This window comes from Dermacentor silvarum, chromosome 5 (genome assembly GCF_013339745.2).
Source record: "Dermacentor silvarum isolate Dsil-2018 chromosome 5, BIME_Dsil_1.4, whole genome shotgun sequence".
NCBI lineage: Eukaryota > Metazoa > Arthropoda > Arachnida > Ixodida > Ixodidae > Dermacentor > Dermacentor silvarum.
In genome coordinates, this window is record NC_051158.1 from 52255097 (window position 1) to 52260207 (window position 5111).

General features: G+C 46.1%; 1 non-coding gene across 1 annotated transcript; it reads left to right on the top strand.

The window, feature by feature from the left end:
* Positions 1-510: 510 nt before the first annotated feature.
* Positions 511-702, top strand: LOC119454674 (U2 spliceosomal RNA). Its single transcript, XR_005192612.1, has one exon. It is a non-coding gene; the product is annotated as a U2 spliceosomal RNA (small nuclear RNA).
* The last annotated feature ends 4409 nt before the right edge of the window (positions 703-5111 follow it).

The window sequence follows — 5111 nt, forward strand, 5'->3', positions numbered from 1 at the left end:
GCAGTTTTGTAAATCTAACATACGCACCATTTACAATTTCTTTGTAATACACGTCTTGGCAATCAAAGTCGCCAACTATACGAACGAAAAGATCAGTGCTGCGATCTGTGAATGTGGTTGACCACCGAAGCTGTCGATGTGCTAATTGACGTTGCTCCGGTGGGATCGGGACACGCTTTCGGGATCGGGACACGTGAACGTTTCGCATTTCGTTCCTCCTCACGCTCCTGGCGGGCAGTACGCTTACGCTTGGCGTCCGTGGCCCGCTCATCGTCGGTGATCTCCTTCCGCCACCGCCACCGCCACGCCCGTTCCCTTTTCTGTTCACCCCGTCGTTCTTGGTAGGCACGTTGTTCTTCAGACCATACAACACGTGACCTACCCATTTCACAGTCAGAGCATAACTGAGGAAAGGAGCCTACGTAGAGCACGACATTAGGAGACAGAAGAGACTCAGATTGGTAGGCACTAGTTTGAACACGCGGGATGGCGTGCACGCGTATGGTGTGAATGTAGACATGGCCGGCGTGGGTCAAAGTGTAGTATCTGTTCTTATCAGCTTAATATCTGATATAGATTGTATTCGCACCCAAGATAATCAACACACTTTTTCAACTAGGCGGAATGCTTGAGGCCTGATAGCTTCCCCTCCGCCATGGGTCGGCCAGGTATTGCACTATTTATCCAACAGGAAAAATTTCTCTGTCGATGCGACTTGATAGACGGACGCAAAATTTTCCGAACCTAGCTGTTTACAGCTTCGCCGTAAATCGTTTGTCGTGTGGCATCATTAATTAGTCGCTTGGTCTTCTGCTGTTTGGTAGTGTGGATGTTTTGTGCAGGAAATAGGTAAGTGATCGCTTAAGTCATAGGAAAGTGTCACACCTTTCGATTCATATGAGTTCACATTCGATGCACAAATATCCAGTGCTGTTGCACTGTGCATAGTAAACCTGGTTGGCTGTGTTATGTACTTTGCTAAACCATAGGTGGATAAAGAAGCCTCGAACTTTTTGGCATATGGGTTAGCGGAAGTGCAATCTATTTTCGTATCGCCCATAACGGCCCAAATAGCATTAGAACTGCTGACTTCAAGTAGTATGTCCAGGAATTCTATTAAGTTCTAACATGGCCCTGGGGTTGCCGGCAGATACCATGTTGGTCCATGTCCAAATTTCAGGTTAACCTATCCCCAAATTTAAGTTGGCCCACCCTGAGATTTAAAATTAGCCCATCCGCGAATTTAAGGTGGCCCATCCCCAAATTTAAATTGGCCCACCCCCTAATTTCAAGTTGGTGCATTTCTAAATTCAAGTTGGCCCTCCTCCAAATTTCACTGGGCCCACCCCAACTACGAGCTTCCCTATGCATTTCCTGTGGCGCCCTATCTATCCCTATGGGTATTCTCTGTGATAAATTTAGTTTTTTCTTGACATTGTTCCTTATCACTTATAAAGCTACCAATCGTCTACATTTACACTATTGATACGACTAAATGTATTGACTGCAAATCACACATGTTGGCGCACATACAAGGCATTACAGTCTTCACTTGACGGGGCTGGGGCACTCGCCAAAGAATGGTTACGAATTAAAACGCAGCTTGAGAACCGCCCACCAAATATTTGGAGGACGCTTAGGCTTCGCCTTTAAGAGTGGAACGCGATAGCATTCAAAGATCCCTGAACGCTTGTCAGGCTTCTCGGCAACTGCAGCTCTCTTTTCTCTCCGACTTCACCCGAGTTCGCCTCCGCATGCGGCTGCCGAGGAGGCGACCGCCATCTGGATGGTACTGTTGCAAGGATAAAACCGCGGCGCACTGCTGTATGAGTGGTAGAAACGCTGGAAAAGGGGTTTGTCTTTGTGAGTTCCCGGGTAACAGTATTATGTTTTCACGTGTATGCAAATTACCATCCGTCGCTATCATGCCTGTAGGTTGTGGTTAAGTGTACTGTACAATTTTTCTGACGTATTTTATTTTGTGAAATCCAATTATTTCACTAACGCCTCTGCGCCATGCGGAGGGCCTGCGTGGTCGGGGTGGTTCGGGATAACTTTCTCCGCCACGAACGCCGGCGCTTACGCCGACACCGTCACCGGCGCCGACACTGACGCCGGATTTTCTGCGAGACGGGGCGCTTAACGCTGTCGCGTTAAAACGGCGTTGACGCGGCAGGCGTGTTTACGGCCAAAGCTCTATGTCCCTCTGGAAGGCACGCTGGTAGTGAAGCCACCGCCGTAGTATCGAGGGTCACAGCTACACTGCAGGAACCACAACGAGGCTCCATGTGACGTCATGCTTCCAAGGTCAACACCATACTCCCGAATTTTTTTCTAATTCATTATGGAGAAAACGGATAAAGTTTTGCGCTTTGCGACGTATAATGTTTGGGATTGTACACAGTGATCACCGAGAGGGATCTCAATGTTGTAGGGCTAATTGTACAAGAGACAAAAGTCGAAGGGTTGGAGGAAAGTGGGAGTATGGTGCTAGCCGTTCTTGCAACGCTACTGCACTTCTATACGTCAATTCATTGGACTCTCATCCGGTTGTGTCTTGCTTATTTTAGAATGGCCAGACGTTATATTTGGAAGGAGTCGCATCTGATTTGGATGACCATGCTGATTATGTGTGACTTCGCTTAAGCTGCATCGTAATGACGCGTCGTTTGTGCGTATGCACCCGTCATATAGGCGATATACGAGCTATATTTGAACAAGTCAAGAAATGTTGTAAAACGGATGTGTAGTCTGGCTGGAGATTTTATTTATGTGCTTTCTGCTGGTGGCTAAATGCGCCGAACTTCATATAGATTCCAGCCCCATGATGCTGCAGGATATCATAGCACATTTTTGGGCTCTTGAGGACGTAATTGATGATCTGGAAGGAGCGCCTCATATTTCTTTCACGCACTTTTTGGCCTCCAGTCATGCACGAATCAATAGAGCTTCAGTGTGAGCGATTCTATTGCCATTATACTTCAAGTATATTGCTTCACCTATGAACTAAGAGTTTGATGGTTTCAATGGATGTAGTTAGGGTTTTAAGACCGTAAAGTTCTAATTCAACCTATGGAAGCTAAATCCAAAATAACTGGTTGATGATGTTTTGTTAAAAAGAGGTGCAAGCCCCACTAAATAATATGGAAAAGATTACCGTCATGCAAACATACTTTGGACCGTGTGGGGAAACTTTAAGTACGCCATGAAAATGAAAGCACTAGGAAGAGCTCGCATGATAAAAGGAGATTAACGAATCGAAGAGATAAGTTTGCAAAATAAATGTCTCTGCCCTTAATAAAGAAGCGAGAACGCCAGGTTGCTTGAAAGACGACATTCTCATTACAAAGCAGCAGTTGCACAAGTTCGGTGAGGAGTGGTATCGAGGTGCAATCATCCAAGTATAGCCGGTGACGCTGACAGTCAGTGAGGAACCAACGAAGGTAGCACTAGCTTAGGAAAGAGGACACGCTTGGTGTAATCATATTCCCGAAGTTGAGTGTAACGGTTCGCCTACTAAGATTAAAAATAACTACAGTTGGCTTTCGCGCATTCTTATCAAGTGCTGATCCAATGAACATGTGTCAATATTTAATTTGTTCTGCGTTGGACCAAGAGGAGGAAGCAGGTCAGCAATCTTACGCATGTCAGCATGTCATCCGCGCAAGCTTCGCTTGATCTGCGCCGACGTCTATCGGACAAAAGACCAGCAACCCCACCATCTCATGCATCGCTGCGATGAACAAATGCAGCGTGACCATTGAAACAAGTGAAGAAATTGTGCCTAGCACTTCCAGTTCGGTGTTCAACTGCGACATGTGCCCTGCTTCCTTCTAGACGAGAGACTTCCTGAACAGGCACCGACGCTACCGGGATGCACGAAGGAATCAAAGGGGCCAGCTGTCATCGCAAAGTGGAACGAGTTCTCAAGAGGAGACCAAGCAGCAGCCGCCCTTCGTGTGCGACATCTGCAAGACGAGCTTCCTTCGTCGAAACGCGCGCACCTCCCTGCCACGTGAGGATCCACGCCAAGACTGGGTATGAGCCACACGATGGCAGTGCGACTCGTACCCAGTCGCTCTCTGGCTGCGCCCTACCTGCAGGTGCTGCGTTTGTCGCTGCCGCTCTACGACCCAAGTAAACCCCCTTTACAATTGGGGGAGGTGCTGGGTGAAACAGGAAATCTGGAACTTCGCAACCGGAGACTACAACCTGTCTTCATTATGCCGGAAGAAGGACTACCACAACCACAACCCGCTGCCCCGGTGACTAGCTTGGTCTGCTCTGGCCCGTTACGTCAACGCGACATACCAATTTATTCAAGAAAAATTGCTGCTGATACTGCTTAGACCTCAAGACGGTGCAAAGGGATGGCGTGAAATGCCGTTTTCAAGTACTAAAGTGCACAATTCCAATAATGAGCTAAACCCTGGACAAACTACCGTCCTGACAGACTGAATGCATTTTTTATGAATTGTTCAAACATGAAATAGTACCAATTCTAAAGCACATATATAATAGAGAATGTGGCAGCCATTTTCTGCCTATATATTTCTTAGCAGCAAACACAATTTTGATTCCCAAAATGGATGAGTCAGTGTTACTTCGGTCTGTGAAATCTTATAGGCCGATCAGCTTACCAGCCACCGAATATAAGGTCTTTGTGAACATTTAGTAGCACCTCACCAGGCATCTGGAAATAAAAGTCGCAAAATTGCAAAAATATTCACAAAGCCAGCGCATCATTGGAGTGCAGTGAAGCCCTATATTGTTGCATAGTAATAATCCAATTGGGCCTTGGAAAACTTTTGATTTTGTCGTGCATGACATTTTACTGTGTGTTTTATATAATGCTACTGTCGGTTGTGCATTAGGAAAAAGAGTAGCCATGGCGTATCAGGACTGTTCGAGAAAACTGGTTATCAATTGCGAAATTGATATAATATACGTGTCTCTGTGAATATGTAAATATAATTTTCCCAATACCCTTGTAAACAATCTAAGAAATTCACGGAACATATGAATTTGCATGGAATCTAATGGATGCAGTATACAGAACTGCGACGTCTGTTCTTAGTACCCAGCTACGAATTTGTAAACTTCACACTTCT